At 33.9% G+C, this 20,683-nt stretch overlaps 1 pseudogene; it reads left to right on the top strand.

Annotated features, from left to right (window-relative positions):
- Positions 1-19,439: 19,439 nt before the first annotated feature.
- The window catches only part of LOC111393090, an 82,746-nt pseudogene continuing 81,502 nt past the window's right edge, over positions 19,440-20,683 (top strand).

The following is a 20,683-nucleotide window of genomic DNA, read 5'->3' on the forward strand; positions in this document are numbered from 1 at the left end:
GATATTCTTCTCTGCCGTCTCTAACTTTTCTATACATATGTATGCAAATGAAAAATCATGGCAATGGGACTAAAATTTGGACATTTGGACTCCACTAACTCATTTTTGCAAAGGAAGTCCTTATTCTTCAATTTAATATAACATCTAGTCCTTTGCTTCAAATAATATATAAGTAGATCCCTAAAATTAAGTTTTATCCATTTTAAACCTTTAACTATTTTTCATAATAAATTAAACCCCAATAAAATAATTTATTTCATTTAAATCCCAATTTGACATTGATTTTGACCAATTGAATTTTGGACTTTGACTAAATAATTTTCTTGACTTTGACTATAAGTGAGTGTGTTATAACAATCTTACCTCCGTCAAAGAATTTCGTCCTCGAAATTCAATCAACTAGGATTCGAATACAATGATATAGAGCATATATTTGAATACTTGGCCCACGATGCCTAGACTTTCTTCATAGAATCTATTCATTTCCTATCAAGATCTAGATTGATTTATCTTCATATGTACGATTTTCAACCAACTCCACTGATGACTTTATGGCATTAGTTAAATGTGACGTCCATTTACTAACCCTCGAATATATGGAATACACGTTGAACCGATACATTAAATATCATCCTAATATAAATATGTGATATTTTTAACTTTTTCATTTTATCACCTAACGATAATATATACACAACTTTAAGTTCGGCTCCTTTTTGAATATGAATATACCTTAACCTCACGTGGTCCGTAAGTATTGATCTTCCCACCATGTGATAACGCCATAATTCCTAAATGTCAATCCCAATATAACCAACCTTATATCATGATTTAATCATATCTCTTTATTAATCTACAACATAATCCATATTTTATCATTCCACTTAGAGAACATTTTCTAAACCATAACATAGATCATTATCATGAATCATTCGCTTATCATCTTTAGATATAAGAGTAAATATTTTTTCAATATTTCTTGATAGCAAAATATTTGACATTTCTATACACATACAAATCTTGTTCTTTCTTTCTATGAAGGGACAATAATAACATTTAATCCATGAAAATCTATACTCTTATTTATAAATAGATTGTCAATCTATCATCAATGCATAATCCTTTTTGTATATCACATAAAGATCTTTAATTAAGATAATGTAACCTAAAGATATTATTTCACAATGAGTAAAATCTCTATTTGACGATCATCTTAAACTTTAGACATAGCCAATATGTCCTACTTATATTCCTTAACAAATTTATTTTGACAAAAATGGAATACTTTGTTCATGATCCAAAATACAATTAAAAATAGCCCAAAATTTACATCACTAACATTTCAATAAATTCATCTTAACTTCAAAATTTAATTCAACGCTTCCAAATTGTATGAAATATAACACAATAATCAACAAATGACATTAACAAAATTCATTAACTTAAATAACCCAAATAAATCATCACATTACTTTGCTACAGGACAACCATTACATTCATTTTCATGCTATTCACCATATTATGTTATGATCTTGTAACTTTGGCATTTATCGTTATATCATATGACTTAAAACATTTAATTATATAAATTTCCCTTAATATCACAAGATGATAACATTCATATTTATCACTTGAACATTCCACACATCAACGTACCGCATGTTAATTTCCCAATCTCAACAAACTTCGATTCTACCATTCTCAATTTCATTTTTTTTTCCACATAAACATACCTAAATGCACATATCCATTTAATTCTATTTTCAAAGCACCAAATCACCCCATAATGGGTAATCATTATGAAGTTCATCCCTATTATTCTCACATTCCTTGTAATCAAACCACTCATAAATAATCGAAATAATTGGAATTACCGTTAATTTCGTCGATGCTTAAAAGACACAATAACACATTGTCATTTATCAATCAACAAATCATCATTTTGTCTTCCATTATCATATAGCATAAATATACACCATTATGATTTCTATTATCATCCCATATAAATGGCCACAAATGACCACAAAATTTTGATGACACTAATGACCATTTGGCTTCAAAATAATTAAAACTCCACGATAGTTGTAAAATCTATAACTTCGAATGTGCCGCAAAATTATCAAAATCTGTTCAAATCTTAATAGGTTACATATACACATAGTTCCAACCCAACAACTAATAACATTTCCAACCATCGGATCATTGCAACTATCATACTTACATACTAGTCTTTTCTGGATCTGTTAAAAATATATTTCTATCATTTTTGGTTCCATACATTTGAGATAAAGAGCCTGTGATTTCTGCCACCACGACATGTGATCATATCCATTGAACATGCACGAACCATTAAAAATTTCGAAACCATGCTCTGATACCACTTTGACACGACCCATCCCTAATCATCCTAGTGGACCCGAAATGTAATGTGCACCAATGATAGATGCTGACTAGATGTCAAATCTATCACTAAAGCTGACTATGAGTTATTTCAAAAAATACAACAAAATCAAATGCTTATGTAAAATATAATGCGATGGGCCCAATTTATTTATTTTGTACTTCATCAAAATGAGTTATAACACTCAACATGTCGTGTGGCTCTCATTCCAAAATCATTAAGCTCTTCCAGCTAAAAAAAATCAATTTTCACCCATAGAAAAATTACAGAAAAATATATGAGTTGATAGCTCAGTGAGTGGAGAAATTCGAAAATAATTATATTTTTTCATTTAAACATTTTTATCGAAAATCGAGTTCACATCATTGAATACTTCACAAGGTAACATCATAAAATTTATAGCCAAAAATTGATACATTCTCATAACTCTGTAAATATCATCTCTTATATATGATATAGTCATCAGCTGATATCTATACCATCATCTCATCACATCACATGTGATCCACCAAATATGTACCCCCTGAATAAATCTGTAATCCGCCCCTCGGGCTAAGAACTTTCTCCACTGGCCTTTGGCCCCCTCCGTGAACGAAAGCCAGTCTCAAATACCTCTCATAATCAATTCTAGAACACGGTCAATGCCCCCCTGTAAACTATATGTATATGATCAAGACCAATGTCAGGTCAAGACCCTCCGTGTAGGATAGAACACGGTCAAGGCCCCTCTGTGAACTAGAAAAAGTATATAATCATGGGTACTTTTATGACCGATCTCAATATTATATGTCTCACATACCAAACAAATATCAATATCACATGTCTCATATACCAAATCACAAACATATCATAAATAATCCTTGAAATTCCGCATGGATCATAATAAAGGAGATTTCCATAATAATCATGTAATTCGAACACATAATTGCATATAATTGCACATATTTTAACAATATACTTAATTTAAAAATACTTTAAAAATATTTATATGTTTCCACTCACAGTACTATGTTCGCGAAATCAATCCGGTTGGTAAGCTGTTCTGATGTAAGTATCGTTGCCTGAAATACGATATAATTTTTAAATAAACAATTAATTATTTTAAATAATTTCAATAATTAAATAGGCGATATCCAAACTTAATCATTTCACGTTTAAGCGATTTCTACAGTCTCTTTAATCACTAGAACTAGTTTTTCTTTCACTTTACTCAATTTAATAGTTTATTATACTTAATTCCTTCAATAAAATTGAAAATCTAACAACTATGAAATTAAACATAACTTGACAATAAATAATTTTTTACTTACCTTTCAAAATTGAGAAATCCAAGTCTAATAGTATAGACCCCTTATTTTCTAACAACTTGGCAAAAAATTTCTATTTTTTCTTCTTTCTTCTTCCTCTCTTTTTTTATTTTTTTTTAAATTTTCTCTCTTTTTCTTCCTTTCTCTCGGATCTTCTTCTCTGCCGTCTCTAGTTTTTCTATACATATGTATGCAAATGAAAAATCAAGGCAATGGGATTAAAATTTGGACATTTGGACTCCACTAACTCATTTTTGCAAAGGAAGTCCTTATTCTTCAATTTAATATAACATCTAGTCCTTTGCTTCAAATAATATATAAGTAGATCCCTAAAATTAAGTTTTATCCATTTTAAACCTTTAACTATTTTTCATAATAAATTAAACCCCAATAAAATAATTTATTTCATTTAAATCCCTATTTGACATTGACTTTGACCAATTGAATTTTGGACTTTGACTAAATAATTTTCTTGACTTTGACTATGAGTGAGTGGGTTATAACAAAATTGGAGTAATGCTATTTTGTAGCATCACTATTGCACAACACGATAGAAGCACAACAATTGGACAATATAGTTTAATTAAATTATAGGACCATTGAATTGTGTGTATTCTCGCAAAGCTATTATTGATTATACCTCGGCTCATGTGTATTTCGGGCTTATTGTTAGGAGTTTACTTGTAAAACATAGATTTTCTTCAATGACCACTTGTTTTCTTATCTTTGCTTTTTATAAACATTTACAATCATGATAGCATGCATTTTGAAGAATACTTCATGAATATTAGTCTGATTATAGTGTTTCATTTTACTAATTCAATACTCTAATGCCTATGAGTTTTTCATATATCTTTCTTTTAGGCGGCAATGTATAAATATTGCTAGTTTATTGCTTTTCCTTTTCTCAAGTAAACTATTTTCCCAATTAACTTTGCATGGTAATGTTTTGCAGGAATTTAACATATCGCCATTCAGGAAAACTAATGGCTTGTGGAGGTAGCACCAATGAGGGCGTTATTGCACCTGACAGTGTTGAATCCCAAACAAGGCCTTCTAGAAAAGCTTCAACTCTTATGGGCACGAATCATGGAGTGCTGTAAAAAACTACTGTGTGTAAACTGCTTGAGTTCTACATTTGTATGAACATAATGTATCCTCCAGTTCACCAGGTAGGATCTCTTGTAAGTGATAGACTAATAGTTTTTGTTTTTTTGGGTACTTCTAGACTTGCAAAAGTCACCAATAAGGTGATTATGAGTCTTATATGGCTCAAGGAATAGTGTCTCACTTGTCAGAGTTAATAGCTCAAAGGTGGGGTTGCTGACCCGTTTGATTGTTGCATGCATTTTTTTTCCATCATCATCTCAATGTTATGCTCATCATATATTGTAAATATATTAGCCGAATTCATACTCAAAGTAACCGGATATATATATTTTCTCTGAATAATAGACTAAAAGATATCTTCGACTATATTTTGTGTTGATGATATGTGCTTGAGTATTCAATTTTTTATTTTTTATTTTTTATTTTTTTGTGTTGTGGGCTATCCAATTAATACGACTCATAATTAGATCATTGCACCAGTACGGATTTCATGGACGTGGATCAAAGAATGGCTATGCATGTTGCAATGGTAACATATGCCGTTCATCTTTTCAATTTTATTTATTTATTATTATTATTATTATTTTTAATCTTGGCAGTTTGTGAATTCACATTGAAAAACATGAATCGCTAATGAATTTCTCATTTTTCAAACAAAGGGTGCTCAACCAACGCCATGCAACTACAAAATAGGATGTTCAAGGAAGAGCTCAGCTGTTAAAGTTGTGTTGAGGTTGCATAGTAGAATTCCCCCCCCCTCCCCCGCCCCGAGGAAAAAAAATAAAATTCGGATGACATTTTCAAAATCCTTATTCTAAATTGTGTATTTTCTGTGACCTTCATTAGAATCGCATGTTGCGTGTCTTGTACGAGTTAACAAATACTACAAGTTGCTATAGGGGCAGACGTAAACATTTTACATTAGGGGGTCAAAATCAAATTATTTTAAAAAGCGAGGAAATTTTTTTTATTACTTTATATGGATTATAAACTGTTATACAACTTTTTCAGCTTGATTATTTTTACATATAAGAAATTTTTATATATAAAAAAAGGATCATTTTTAGGATTTTTTTATTGTTACTTTTCCTCTTAATCAATTAATTTTTTTTAGAAAAATAATCTAATAAATTTCCTAATAAAATTTTTGACGTCATTTGAAAAAAATTAATTGATCGAAAGGAAGAGTTAACAATAATTATAAAAAAAATCCTAAAAATGATTGAATTTTTGTTTTATATATAAATTTTTTTTCAAGTTGAAAAAATAGTATAACGATTTCTAACCCCTATGAACTAATAAAAAACTTATTAAGAATTTTTACGTCAAAAAATAATAAAATTTGACACCATACCACTTATAAAATTTCCTAATAAAATGATGTAACTTATATTGAGAAATTTCTCGTGCAAAAATAATAAACATTAATAAAATAATTAAATTCTTTTCAAAAAAGACGAGTTATACGTCTCTTTTTAGCATACACGTTTGACGTATGTTTAATTATTTTCGATATTAATTTAAATCATTCGATATGTTTATGATATAGTTCTCGAAATGAGTTTCGAGAGGATATAGAAGATTTATGGATATGGCTAGCGTATAATTGTCGAAGAATTTTTAAAGATAGTTTGTAATCGAAATTCTCGAAATATTAGTTTAAAATAACCTATTTTGATGCATCGTAACATTTGCTACGATAGGCCATTTCTCACAACATTAATGACGTGAAATACTAGGCCGTAAGTACTTCAAAATAATATTAAGAATGTAATATTTCAACTACGTTTGATATTCCACAGTGAGCCCGAAAACCAAGATGGCCAAAAAAAAAAAAAAAAAAACCAACTTGGAAAAACTGGAGGGTCAAGTGACCCTCGGGGACCCCCCTTGGGTCCGCCCTTGAGTTGCTGGACTCTATCAGTCCAGTCATTGATTCCTATTTCACATTTTATATGATGATGTAGGCTGTGATTTTTTTTTTCTTTTTTCTTTTTTTCTTTTTTTTTCCTTTTTTGTGCATTTTAGCTAGTATGTTTGACATATCCTTAAGATATACTCTGCTCTACATTAAACACTTTATCTTTCTATGATCTCTTTTTTGTGATCCCTAATTTTGATCCTTATACACACGATTTATATCTTGTTTATCACAATATATCTTGTAAATAAATTTCCCTGCCTCAGCTACAAGATCAATATATACTTTCCATTCATTTCTCGCTTTTTATTAAAATATACAGTCAAGATAGCATGCATTTTGAAGAATAATTTATGAATATTAGTCTGATTATAGTATTTCATTTTATAGATTCTATACTCTAATGACTATGAGTTTTTCATATATTTTCCTTTTAGGCGGCGATATATAAATATAGCTAGTTTATTGCTTTTCCTTTTCTCAAGTGAACTATTTTCCCAATTAACTTTGCATAGTATGTTTTACAGGAATTTAAAATATCGCCATTTAGGAAACATAATAGCTTGTGGAGGTAGCACCTATGAGGGCGTTATTGCACCTGACATTGTTGAATCCCAAACAAGGCCTACTAGAAAAGCTTCAACTCTTATGGGCACGAATCATGGAGTGCTGTCAAAAACTACTGTGCATGAACCGCTTGAGTTCTACGTTTGTATGAACATAATGTATCCTCCAGTTCACCAGGTAGGATCTCTTGTAAGTGATGGTTTCTGTTTTTTTGGGTACTTCTAGACTTGCAAAAGTCACCAATACAGTGATTGTGAGTCTTGTATGGCTCAACGAATAGTGTCTCACTTGTCAGAGTTAATAGCTCAAAGGACGGTTGCTGACCCGTCTGATTCTTGCACACTTTTTTTTTTCATCATCTCAATGTTATGCTCATCGCTATCAGAATTAGAGTCTCATATATTGTAATATATTAGCCGAATTCATACTCAAAGTAACCGGATATATATATTTTCTCTGAATAATAGACTAAAAGATATCTTTGACTATATTTTGTGTTGATGATATGTGCTTGAGTATTCTTTTTTTTTTTTTTTTTGCTATGGGCTATCCAATTAATACAATTCATTATTAGATCATTGCATCAGTATGGATTTCATGGACGTGGATCAAAGAATGGCTATGCATGTTGCAATGGTAACATATGCCGTTCGTCTTTTCACATTTTGCAAAACACAGGATTTTTTATTTTATTTTATTTATTTATTTTTTAATCTTGGCAGTTTGTGAATTCACATTGAAAAACACGAATCACTAATGAATTTCTCATTTTTCAAACAAAGGGTGCTCGACCAACCCCATGCAGCTACAAAATAGGATGTTCAAGGAAGAGCTCAGCTGTTAAAGTTGGGATCAGGTTGCACAGTAGAATCTCCCCCACCCCCACCCCTCCATTCGGAGGACATTTTCAAAATCCTTATTCTGAATGGTATATTTTCTGTGACCTTCATTAGAATCGTATGTTGCGAGTCTTGTACGAGTTAACTAATACTACAAGTTACTGGACTCTATCAGTCCAGTCATTGATTCCTATTTCACATTTTATATGATGATATAGGGTGTGATATCCTTTTTCTCTTTTTCTTTTTCTTTTTCTTTTTTCTCGCATTTTAGCTAATATGTTTGACATATCCTTATGATATACTCTGCAGTCTGCTCTACATTAAACACTTCATCTTTCTGTGATCTCTTTTTTATGATCCCTAATTTTGATCCTTATACACAAGATTTATATCTTAAACCCATTCACAATATATCTTGTAAATAAATTTCCTGTCTTAGCTACAAGATCAATATATACTTTCCATTCATTTCTCTGTTATTCTTGAAAAACCCTCTTGGTTCTCCTTTTAGGTAATTTTTACTTCTTGAAACATCTACATTTTCATATTTTGATGTTGCATAGCATTTTTTTTTAGCTTTAACCGTCATATGAACTTCTTGTTCCACTAGCACCATCACTATGTTATCAAATAAATGACTGAAGGGTTGCATATTATAGTGGATGCAGATTCTATTAAGACATATATTCTAGTATTAACTGACATTTTGGATCGAGAAATTCCCACTTCTGTTCTTTGGAGTAACAAAAGTTTTATTTTGTTTGAATCTTTCTAAGAAAAAAGGAATTAAAAAGTCACTTTTTTCATTAATTTGGCGTAAGCTGGCTTTTTCACCTTGCATACAATTTCTAGGAAATATGGAAATAATTTAGCATCATTTTATTCCCATCCCCTTGATGCATATACAATAATATGCATAAGAAAGTAAATTAATATATGGATGTATCTCTCAATCCTCGGTGTTGGAAAAAAATAAATAAATTGATCACTTTTTTAAAGCCCATATTAAGCTGATAGTCTCATGATCATTTTCTCTTGTTCAGTGTCCAAATCAAATGGCCACACTTTGTGCTCTAAGTGCAAGTCCAAAGTGTCTTCTCGCCCAATTTTCTGTCAAGAACTTGGGAACTGTAGGGATGAATTCCACCGCCACCATGTGCAAAACCGGGCTCAGTTTACCACAACATCGACACCAATTCCGTTGAGACAACTCCAACACCACCCTTGCCGCCCCCACTCCGGTTGCTATCATTTGGAGAAGGAGAAACACATTAATGTGCCCATAATAGGTTAACCACTAAGGTCACAGTGAGGGGGAAGGGAGAGGCTGAGAGGGAGACTCACAAAGAGAAGAGAAAATTTCACTCTATGGAGGCCGAAACAAGAGAGGGATTATATGCCAAATAAAGTGTCCAAACAGGTAAGTTACAATTAGGGTTAAGTGGTGGACCAACAAACACGGCTCGACTCAATTAAGTGGGCTTCAACAATAATAATATAGCCTTCCAAGGAATGGTGCGAGAATCGTGAATAGCACTATAAAAATAGGTTGCTTCTAACGGTCCATAATAAAGTGGATTGTGTTGTCTCGATAATTGTGTTGATGTACTAATCAATCATTTGGCCGAGGCCGATTGATAATAAACAACCGAGGTTACATCATCGCCCGGGGAGGTCCTTTGACAACAAAATTGCCTAACAACCTCCACCTTGGTGTCAAAGGACCTGCAAAGAAAATTGTCTCCCATTAGTGACACCTCTAATAGAAAAACAATAAAATTGGAAATCATTTACCTGTACCAATGTTTAGAAGTTCCTTGCAACTCCTAAACTTTGCCAGTGGCAGTACCTTCATCCCCATATCAGATGGGTTGTAGTGGGTATGGACTTTCTCATGTCTTACCACCTCTTGAGATACTATATCTCTAATGAAGTGGAGTCTAACATCAATGTGTTTAGTGTGCTCGTGAAAAATAGGATTTTGCATAAATGTATAGATGACTGACTATCAGAATACACTACCACATACTCACTCAGGACACACAGTTCATGAAGTAGACCTCTAAGCCATAGAGCTTCTTTAATAGCTTCAGTAGTAGCAATATATTCTGATTCTGTAGTGGATAGTGCAACAACATGTTGTAACTGTGATTCCCAACTTACACATGAATTAGATAACGTAAACACGTAAGATGAAATAGATTTCCTACCATCCCTATCTCCCGCATAGTCAGCATCTACAAAACCCTTTAATTTTATGCCTTCTTTATTAGTACTAAACTTTAAGCCTACGTTACTAGTACCCTTCAAGTACTTTAACAGCCACTTTAACGCTTCCCAATGTTCAGGTCCCGGATTAGCCATATATCTACTGAGAGTACTAACAGCAAAACCTAAATCAGGTCTAGTGCAAACCATCAAATACATTATGGAACCAATCACATTTGAGTAAGGTACTCTACTCATGTATTCAACTTCACGCTCATTGCAAGGAGACTGTTCCTTAGATAAAACAAAATGATTAGCAAAGGGCAACGTGACAAGTTTGCATTCACTCATATTGAATTTCTTCAATACTTTGGATATGTATGAAAACTGATGCAAAAACAAAACAGAATTTGACCTATCTCTTTCGATTTCAATACCTAAGATTCTCTTAGCCTTACCTAGGTCTTTCATTTAAATTCACCACTTAGTTTTGTTTTTATATTATTTATCCACTTAGAGGATGATCCAATCAAAAGCATGTCGTCCACATAGAGCAACAAAAACAGATAATTATCATCAGTCTCATTGTGTTGAAAGTACAGGCAGTGATCAAATTTATTTATTTGAAACCCTATAGTAAGTACAAAGGAATCAAACCTCTTGTACCACTGTCTAGGAGATTTTTTTAACCTATACAAGGATCTTCTCAGAAAACACACATAATCAGGTTTTGACTTATCCTTAAAACCTTTAGGTTGATTCATGAAAATTTGTTCATCAAGCTCACCATGTAAGAAAGTAATTTTTACGTCAAGTTGTTCAAGTTCCAAGTCAAATTGAGTAACTAATGCGAGCATAACCCTAATAGTGGTGAACTTAACAACTGGTGAGAAAATTTCATTATAATCAACGCCCTCCTTCTGTGTGTAGCATTTAGCCACTAACCTAGTTTTAAACCTTAGGTGTTCTAAGCTGCTAGTTCCTTCCTTAACCTTAAAAACCCATTTGCAATCAACAATTGATTTATTCTTAGGCCTAGGTACTAGCTCCCAAGTATGATTCTTTTCTAGAGAACTCATCTCTTCTTTCATTGCCTTAAGCCATTCATCAGATTGATCACTGCCTAACGCTTCTTCAAAAGTCTTTGGCTCTTTATCAGCTAGTTCTTCATAACTAGCCTGGGCAAAAGCTAATTCAGATTCAAAACCAAACCTTCTAGGTTCTCTCGTCTGTCTCCTCTCTCTATCTCTAACTAAGTTATAGTTAGCTAAGGGATTCTCTTCCTCATAGTGTTCTTCTGTCACTATTTCATTACTATTCTCCACTTCGGGTTCTTGAGTTTGAGTCTCCACCTCATTTGAGACAGTAGGGGCAGGTGTACTGAGTTTTCCTAACTCCACCTTAAACTGGTCTCTCTCTTCACCTGATTCTACTTCACTCTCAGGTTCAGTTTTCCCTTGAATACACGGCATCTCATTTTCGTTAAATGTGACATCTCTACTTATGATGATTTTAACTCCTTTTTAGCTTTTATCCCATAACCTATAACCTTTAACACCCTCGGGGTATCCTAAGAAAACACACTTCCTAGCTCTAGGTTCCAGCTTACCCTTACTTTGATGAGAAAAAGCTGTACAGCCAAAAGTTCTAAGTATCGAGTAATCACTTAGTTTACCCGACCATTTCTCATTTGGAGTATCACCATTCAATGCAGCAGAGGGTGTAAGATTAATCAAATAGCAAGCTGTCATAACAGCCTCACCCCAAAATGACTTGAGAACACCCGAACTGATCATCATGCAACGTACTTTATCAAGTATGGTTCTATTCATCCTTTCTGCTACCCCATTTTGCTGAGGGGTGTAGGGAATGGTCGTATGTCTAGTTATGCCGCTTTCTTTACACATACTATTAAATTCTTTATTGCAAAATTCTAGGCCATTATCTGTCTTTAAAAATTTGATTTTCTTGCCAGTTTGGGTTTCCACTTGTCTCTTCCAATTATTAAAACTATTGAAGGTCTCAGATTTATCCTTCAAAAGATAGACCCACACCTTCCCAGTGTAGTCATCAATAATAGACAGGAAATACCTATTACCACCCGATGTGGGGTTACTGGCAGGACTCCAAAGATCAGAGTGCACATATTCGAGCATGCCTTTAGCTCTATTAACACTCATGGAGAAAGAAGTTTTGTGATGCTTACCAAGCACACAATGATCACAAAATGGCAAATCTGACACACAGTCATTACCAAAAGCACCCTTTTCATTAAGTAGCTTAAGTCCCTTGACTCCTACGTGAGCAAGTCTATTGTGCCATGTGTGTGTGTGATCAATCTTGGCAGAGGAGATAGAGAAATTCACATCTCTAATCACTTTCCCAATAGTAATGTATATATCATTTTTCTTAATTCCCTTAATGGAAACTAAAGCACCCTTGATCATTTTTAGCATACCATTTCCAATTTTACCAGTAAAGTCATCCTTCTCAAGTCTCCCTACTGAAATCAAATTCCTAGACAATTCAGGAATATATCTAACATCCTTTAACGTATACACAAAACCCGTGTCAAATTTTACATTTATGTCACCAATTCCAGCAATAATATAGGCAAAGTTATCACACAGCACAACATGCCCAACGTTAGATTCATGCAACTTACAAAACCAGTTTTTTTCAGACATCACATGAAAAGATGCACCAGAATCAAGTATCCACTCATGGATGCGGGAATTAGCAGTTAGATTTAATTCAACAGTGTATGCAGCTGGACTTGTAATCATATAGACCTCACCACCATTTATATCAGAAGTAGATGCTAACACATTTACCTCATCTCTCTCCTTAGCTTTTAGCTTACGCTTCTCCTTATGACAATCTTCTATAAAATGCCCTGTGTTTCCACAACCATAGCATTTTCTCGCTTTAATCCTAGATGTTGATCTCGACCTACATTTGCTCTTCTTTTTCCATCCATTACCACTTGACTCGCCACTAGTTTGATATCCCTCATGATTATTTTGCCTAAATTGAGTTCTACCTCGCATCATATGTACCTCACCATTCCTCTTATCATGTTTTCAGCCCTAATTTCGATTTCTTTACTTCTAAGGGAATCTATGACAATTTCAGATGTTAACGTGTCTCTACCATACTTAATGGTGTTCTTAACTTCCTTATAGGAATTAGGGATTGCATTGAGCAAAATTATAGCCTTATAAGTTTCGGACACAGTCTCATTACAATTAACTATGTCTTGCACCAATTTGTTAAACACGTCTAGATTGTCATCAAGATCTTTTGAGAGATCCATTTTGAAATTGAAAAAACGTTCAAGCAGGTAAAGTTTATTAAGTGTAGACTTAAGCAAATACAAGTCTTCTAATTTCTTCCAAAGTTTTTTAGTGTTTTTTAATTCACCCACTTTTCTTAAAACGACGTCAGACAAGTGTAAGATAATTGAGGTATAAGCAAGCTCATCGGCTTCTTCTTTTTGTTCTTGTAAAAAATCAGTTGAAAAATTGCCTTCAATGGCTTTTGAAACCTTTTCTTGGACTAAAATACCCTTCATTTTTTGTTGCCAGATAGCAAAGTCACCCTTTCCGTTAAAAATTCTCAAATCAAAACTGTGAGTTGTCATCTTCACACAATAGTCAAAAAATGCACAAACCACAATCAAACCACACAAAGTAGTCCTAGGGGTCACAGACAATATACACCGTTCTAGATTCCCAGGGTTTCGTAAGACTCGCGGTCTTAGATCAAGGGAATGTTCGAAAGGGTAAAGTCACGGTATTTCTAACGGAATAAGTAAGCAGTGGAAATAACAGTGCAGCAAAAAATACGTCTAGCAGATAACTAGTCCCACAGTAATTTGATCACTAAGAATTACAAGACTGATTTTAAACCCAAAAAAACAAATACTCAATCAAAAAGATCAATCAAGAGCACATAACCCTAATTCTAGCACAAGCATTGGTTGCCAAGCAATGATAACTCCCAACCTATTGTCACCCCATACGGTGACGCGCTAATGCTGAAAAATTAACGGGTTAATTCAATTTACCAGAGCGAACGTGCCTGAGTCCGTATAATCGAGAGAGATGCGAATCTACTGCTTTAGAGCCACAATCTTGGCCTAAAGTAATTCAGTAGATATATGTAGATTCAACCGTCCATCAACCGGGGGCAAAATTGTCCAACTTTTTCTGTATAACCTGAAACAGAAAATAAACAGTGTCAGTGCGTTCAGGGGATTAAAATAAACAAACTGCCCGAAGGAAGTTCCCCCGGAATCGCCACCACGCACCACCTACGAGGGAGCGCCTCAGCCTGCTGATCCCGAATATGGGATTGGTTTCGCCGGAAAATGACTGGATTGGCCGGAAATAAGTGTTGCAGCCACAATTTTTCCACCCAAACTCACGACTGTCACCGATTTTTTGTTGATTTTCAGGCCAGGAAAGCTATTACTGCTCTGATACCAGATGTAGGGATGAATTCCACCGCCACCACGTGCAAACCGGGCTCAGTTTACCACAACATCGACACCAATTCCATTGAGACAACTCCAACACCACCCTTGCCGTCCCTACTCCAATTGCTATCAATTGGAGAAGGAGAAACACATTAATGTGCCCACAATAGGTTAACCACTAAGGTCACAGTGAGGGAGAAGGGAGAGGCTGAGAGGGAGACTCACAAAGAGAAGAGAAAATTTCACTCTATGGAGGCTGAGACAAGAGAGGGATTATATGCCAAGTAAAGTGTCCAAATAGGTAAGTTACAATTAGGGTCAAGTGGTGGACCAACAAACGAGGCTCGACTCAATTAAGTGGGCTTCAACAATAATAATATAGCCTTCCAAGGAATGGTGCGAGAACCGTGAACAACACTATAAAAATAGGCTGCTTCTAACGGTCCATAATAAAGTGGATTGTGTTGTCTCGATAATTGTGTCGATGTACTAATCAATCATTTGGCCGAGGCCGATTGATAATAAACAACCGAGGTTACATCATTGCCCGGGGAGGTCGTTTGACAACAAAATTGCCTAATAGGAACCTAAGATGCCTAGCATTGGAGAGAGTTGAAGAATCTATAGAAGTGCCATGCAGACACCAAATTCCTAGTTGTCAGGATATATTTCTCTACTAAAGCAGACTTAGGCATGGAAAGAGTTGTGGATTTCGTCCATACAAACGAGCTCTAACGAGAATTGCTTTCATGTTTTTAGCACAAGATAAAGCTCTGATACTACCAAAAGTCTTATGATAAAATATTGTTATTAAAATAGGAGTAATGCTTTATTGTAGCACAACTTTTGCACAACACGATGGCAGCACTACAATTGCACAGTATAGTTAGGCCCAATAAATTGTGTATATTCTCACAATCCAATCATTGATTACAAATTCAGATACTCCGGCTCGTAATATTTCATTCTTATTGTTGGGAGTTAACTTTTTACTTGATCAAAACACAGATTTTCTTCAAAGATCACTTGCTTTTTATTACAAAATATAGCCAGGAGAGCAATACATTTTGAAGAATACTTTTAAGATTATTACTTTGATTATAGTGTTCCATTTTACTGATTGCAAATTCTAAGCTAGTGAATTATTCATATATTTTCCTTTCGGGAAGCGATATATATATGTTGCTAGTTTATTTCTTTTCCTTTTCTTAGTTTAACTCTTTTCCCAATTAACTTTGCATGCTAACCTTTACCAGATTTAACATAACATTTCAGAAAAACAATAGCTTGTGGAGGTAGCATCTATGAGGCACCTGACAGTGCTGAATCCCAAACAAGGCCTTCTAGGAAAGATTCGACTCTTATGGGCTTGAAGCATGGAGTACTGTAAAAAACTGCTGTGTGCAAAGTGCGAACAGCTTGAGGGCAACATTTGTATGAACATAATCAATCCTCCAATTCCCCAGGCAGGATTTCTTGTGATAAATTTTGTTTATTGGGTAATAGACTTGAATTAGCAATTAACGTGATTGTGATTTAGGATTTCACAACTTAGTCTTCTGTGGCTCTACGAATAATGTCTCACTTGGCAAGGTTGTTAGCTCAAAGGTGGGGTTGCTTACACGTATTATTCTTGCATTTCATTTTTTTCATCTCAATGTTATGCTCATCACTATCTGAATTAGAGTCTATTCTAGGATTAATGTTTTGGAAAATTTCATAAGTAAGAGATTAAGTATGGTATATTTCAAAATTAAGAAAACAATTTTCAATCTTCAAAAATCATATTTTTATTAAAATTTATTAATGATTTAATTAATTAATTAATTATTTTATTAATTAAATATATTTAAGTCACAAATCTGTACAAGTTGGTCACAAATTAACGATTTAATAAGTCACTTATTATTTTTTGGTCACAAATCAAAAATTTATGTCACAAATTATTTTAGGATCACAATTCAAAAAATTTGTAGGTCACCATTTGTTCATTGATCAGAAATCAAAAAATTAATTAGTTACGAATTAATTTTTAGTCACAACTTTTTTTTTGGTCACAAATAAAAAATTTCATAGGTCACATATTATTTTTGGATCATGAATATAAAATTTTATAGGCCACAAAATCAACTTTTATTGGTCACGGCTTATTGATTCATTGCAAATTATCAAATTAATTGGTCACGGTTAATTTCATCGGTACAAATCAAGTCACAATTTATTTGTATATCACAGATTTCCAAATTAATTTGTCACAACCCCATTTCTTCCCACCGACGATCACCGCTAGAACCATCACTATCACCATTACTACTACCACCTCAAGGGAGCACAACCACCAACTGAGCCACCACCACCTCATGACAACCTATCAATACTACAACACACCACCATCAACACCATCTCAGATTCAAAGTTGCCTCCAAAAAATTCCCGCCAAACAAAACCATCACCACCACCACACAGAACACCATCACCACCATCGCAAGTTCACAGTCACCTCCACAAAACCCCACTCAAACTGCCAGATCCACCACACAAACACCATAACCACCACAGGCCGCCCACAGCACCGTTACCATACTGATGCAGGAGGATCCGAGTCGAGTGATGTTGATTTGTCAGATAGCACGATGATGGCGCTAAGATACCATGAGATGGCAGATCAGCGCAAAGATGGAAAGTGAAACGCCATTATTTCCTTAATTGGGGGAATCTGACGCGTCTTTCGTAATTTGGCCATAACTTTGGCTACGGTTATCGAAATTGCTATTATGACCCCAATCTAAAAAGCTCTCTTCAGCGTACACATCGTGGCCACCAGCTATGCTTGGTGGACGTCAATTTTGAGCCCGAAATCCACTGTTTTCCTTTCCCAAATTCAATTTTAAGTTATTTTTTACTATTTATGGTAATATTTCGTTTCCTTTTTTTTTCGTATGTTAGAAAACTCAAATTGAGCCAAACTTTTGGCGACTTATTTCTTTTACTTAATATTTTATTTTGGTATGATTTCGAGATTTTGCCATTTTTGGTAATTTTCCCATAATTTCGTATTTCGCCGCTATTTAACCCAACTTGTGGGTTAATTTTGATCATTCTGCATTATTAATAATATTGAGTTGAATTCAGATTATTTTCTCTGGTTTTTGGGTGTTTTCTATCATTCTTTTCTTGCGAATCATCTGCTACAACAAGTCAATAGGATAATTACCATCCTACCCGACGTCACATACAAACACCACCACAAAATCATCACCACCACCACAGCACCGCCAACAGTACCATCACCACATAAACACCACCACAGCATCGGCGTCTTCACAGAACCTAGCAGCGCCCCCATACCACTACAACTGTGCCACCAACACCATCATCTTCCTGAAACCACAGCAAAAGTGTGACGTCAACAGAGGTGAGACACCAACTCTGCCTATAGAGACTCCAACTCCGCCCATTCTTCACAGGTGAGAGAGACTAGAGCCACGAGATGAAGAGAGGGACTAGGTTTGGGAGAAATTATTTGGGGAAGGAAGGGGGTTAGGGTTAGTTTATAAATTAAATAATTAATATAAAAAAATCCCGATTTTTGAAACATTAAAGTTCCCATATGATTTTAGAATATTGAATACTTAAAGTATGGTATTGTGTAATTTTCACTTAATGTTTTGGCTCAGGAGTAAGATTAACTGAGAGTGTGGCTTGAGTAATTCCTATTGATGTTCTTTGGAGTAATAAAAGTTTTATTTTTGTTTGAACAAGTCTTTATAAGAAAAAACGAATTAAAGGACACTTTTTTTTTTCTCTAATTTGGTGTAAGATGGCTTTTTTCACCTAGCATATTAGTTCTCGAAAATATGCAAATTATTTAGCATAATTTTATTCTCATCCCCTTGATGTATGAACTATGCTATATTTACAAAGGTGGGTTACAAAATTGGTTGACAAAATAACATCTACACCAATCATTTCAAAAATAGATTTTTAAATCATTTCAAATCAATGGCTTGGTTTTTGCCAACACACTTTGTAATCCAACTTTATACAAGTAGTTTTATTGTTGATGAATATATGATAATACACACAGAAAGTAATTTATTATATAGTCCATATCTCTCATCCTTGGTACACAAAAAACAAAACCACTCTTTGGGAGTGAAATTGTCTAGGGTAGATAATGGTGGGGTGGATATGTAAAATAATTTAATTTTATAATATTATTGTTAATATTTAAAACTTGAATTATAACTTAATTTTTGAACCAACATAAATTAAATCGTAATTTTGAATTGGCGAGTTTAAAATCAAGCTGAGCAAGTTTTTAATTCTTTTTTAATGTAAATTTATTTATTTCTAAAAATTTTAAAATCACTAGGTCAACCCTGGTTATACCTTGATTCGACATTGACTGTGCCCCTTTTTAAGATCGTTATTTAGCCCCCGTTTGAGGCACATTATTGAAAAAATGAGAATGAAAAATATAATCGTTATGGGCCCACACAAAAGATAAAAAGTCAAATATGGTGGTTTGATGTGAGGGATAACGGTAATATTTTTCATTTTAATGAGGAAATAATGAGGCTCAAACAGGGCCTTAGTAGGGATGGCAATGGGGTGGATTCGAGACACCCGCCTCATTACCTATTTAAGGAGAAGTGGGCCGGGATGGGTCAGGTCGGATCGGCGGGCGGGGTCTTTACCCATTTATATACCCTTTTTTAATTTTTTAATAATTCATTTTATTGCTCTCATTCAATAAAGTGAGATAATATTATAGTGATTAAAATTTTTAATTAATTAATTTATTTGAAAGCTAAAGTATTCAATATATTTGATAAACTAAGGTTTTTATTATTTATTATATTCCTTAGATAATTTTAATTACCATTTTCTATTAGAATTAATGAAATTTTGTGAAATTTTCCATTTAAAGTATTGAATTCTAAAAAAAAAGGGCAGGTGTAACACATACTTGCCCTGAATACTCGATTAACTGGGTAATCCATGCCTCATTTGGAGTGAGATCCTGCGGGTATCGGGTTTGGTGGTTTTTTTTGCTATCCCTATCGTTCAGTGGGTTTTTAAAATATTTTTACACATTAGCATTTAAACAAAGAAAAGTACTACATAGAAAAAGTAGTGCTTTTATCGATTTGATTTGACAGTGGGCGCACGGCTATCTAAATTGATACTAAGTAGTAGACCCCCATTTAGGTGGTAGTGCTTGTTTGTACCAGTTTACGTGGTGGTGGATCCAAAGTCACTGATACTTAGACTAGTACTAAGCACCACTTATGAATAATGCAACAACGAAATCATTACAACCTAAATTTGTATTATACCACTTCTACTAGATAGCATTACTCGTAAATACAAATCACTTAGGAGTGGGTAGGATAGGGTCAGGTCAGGTCACGTGGGGTTAGGGTTGGGAAAGAAAAGAAAAGTTGGATGAAAAATTGAAGGTTTAAATTTTTTTTCATAATGTTACAGAAAATAATCTTTTATTAAGAACATAGGTCAATTACATGGAATTATCATTATGTTATGACTAAATTTTACTAAGAATAACGAGTTTGTATCTATTTAGCTTCACTGTGACATTAAATGGAACTAATGTGGTATTAAATAAGAGATACAATTAAACGAGTCACTTAATTATATATTATATTGAATCTATCACTTAACATCGCTTAGATCGATGTTTTAGTACTAGTGGTGCTGATAGCAATATTCAAGTAAAAAATGTTAAAAGGGGGACTATACAGTCACTTCTCGTTGTATCTCATACAGTTGATGATCAGTTTATAGTCATGCTCTAGTCTAATGTGGTCTACCAGCCCAAAA

This window comes from Olea europaea, chromosome 4 (assembly GCF_002742605.1).
Source record: "Olea europaea var. sylvestris chromosome 4, O_europaea_v1, whole genome shotgun sequence".
NCBI lineage: Eukaryota > Viridiplantae > Streptophyta > Magnoliopsida > Lamiales > Oleaceae > Olea > Olea europaea.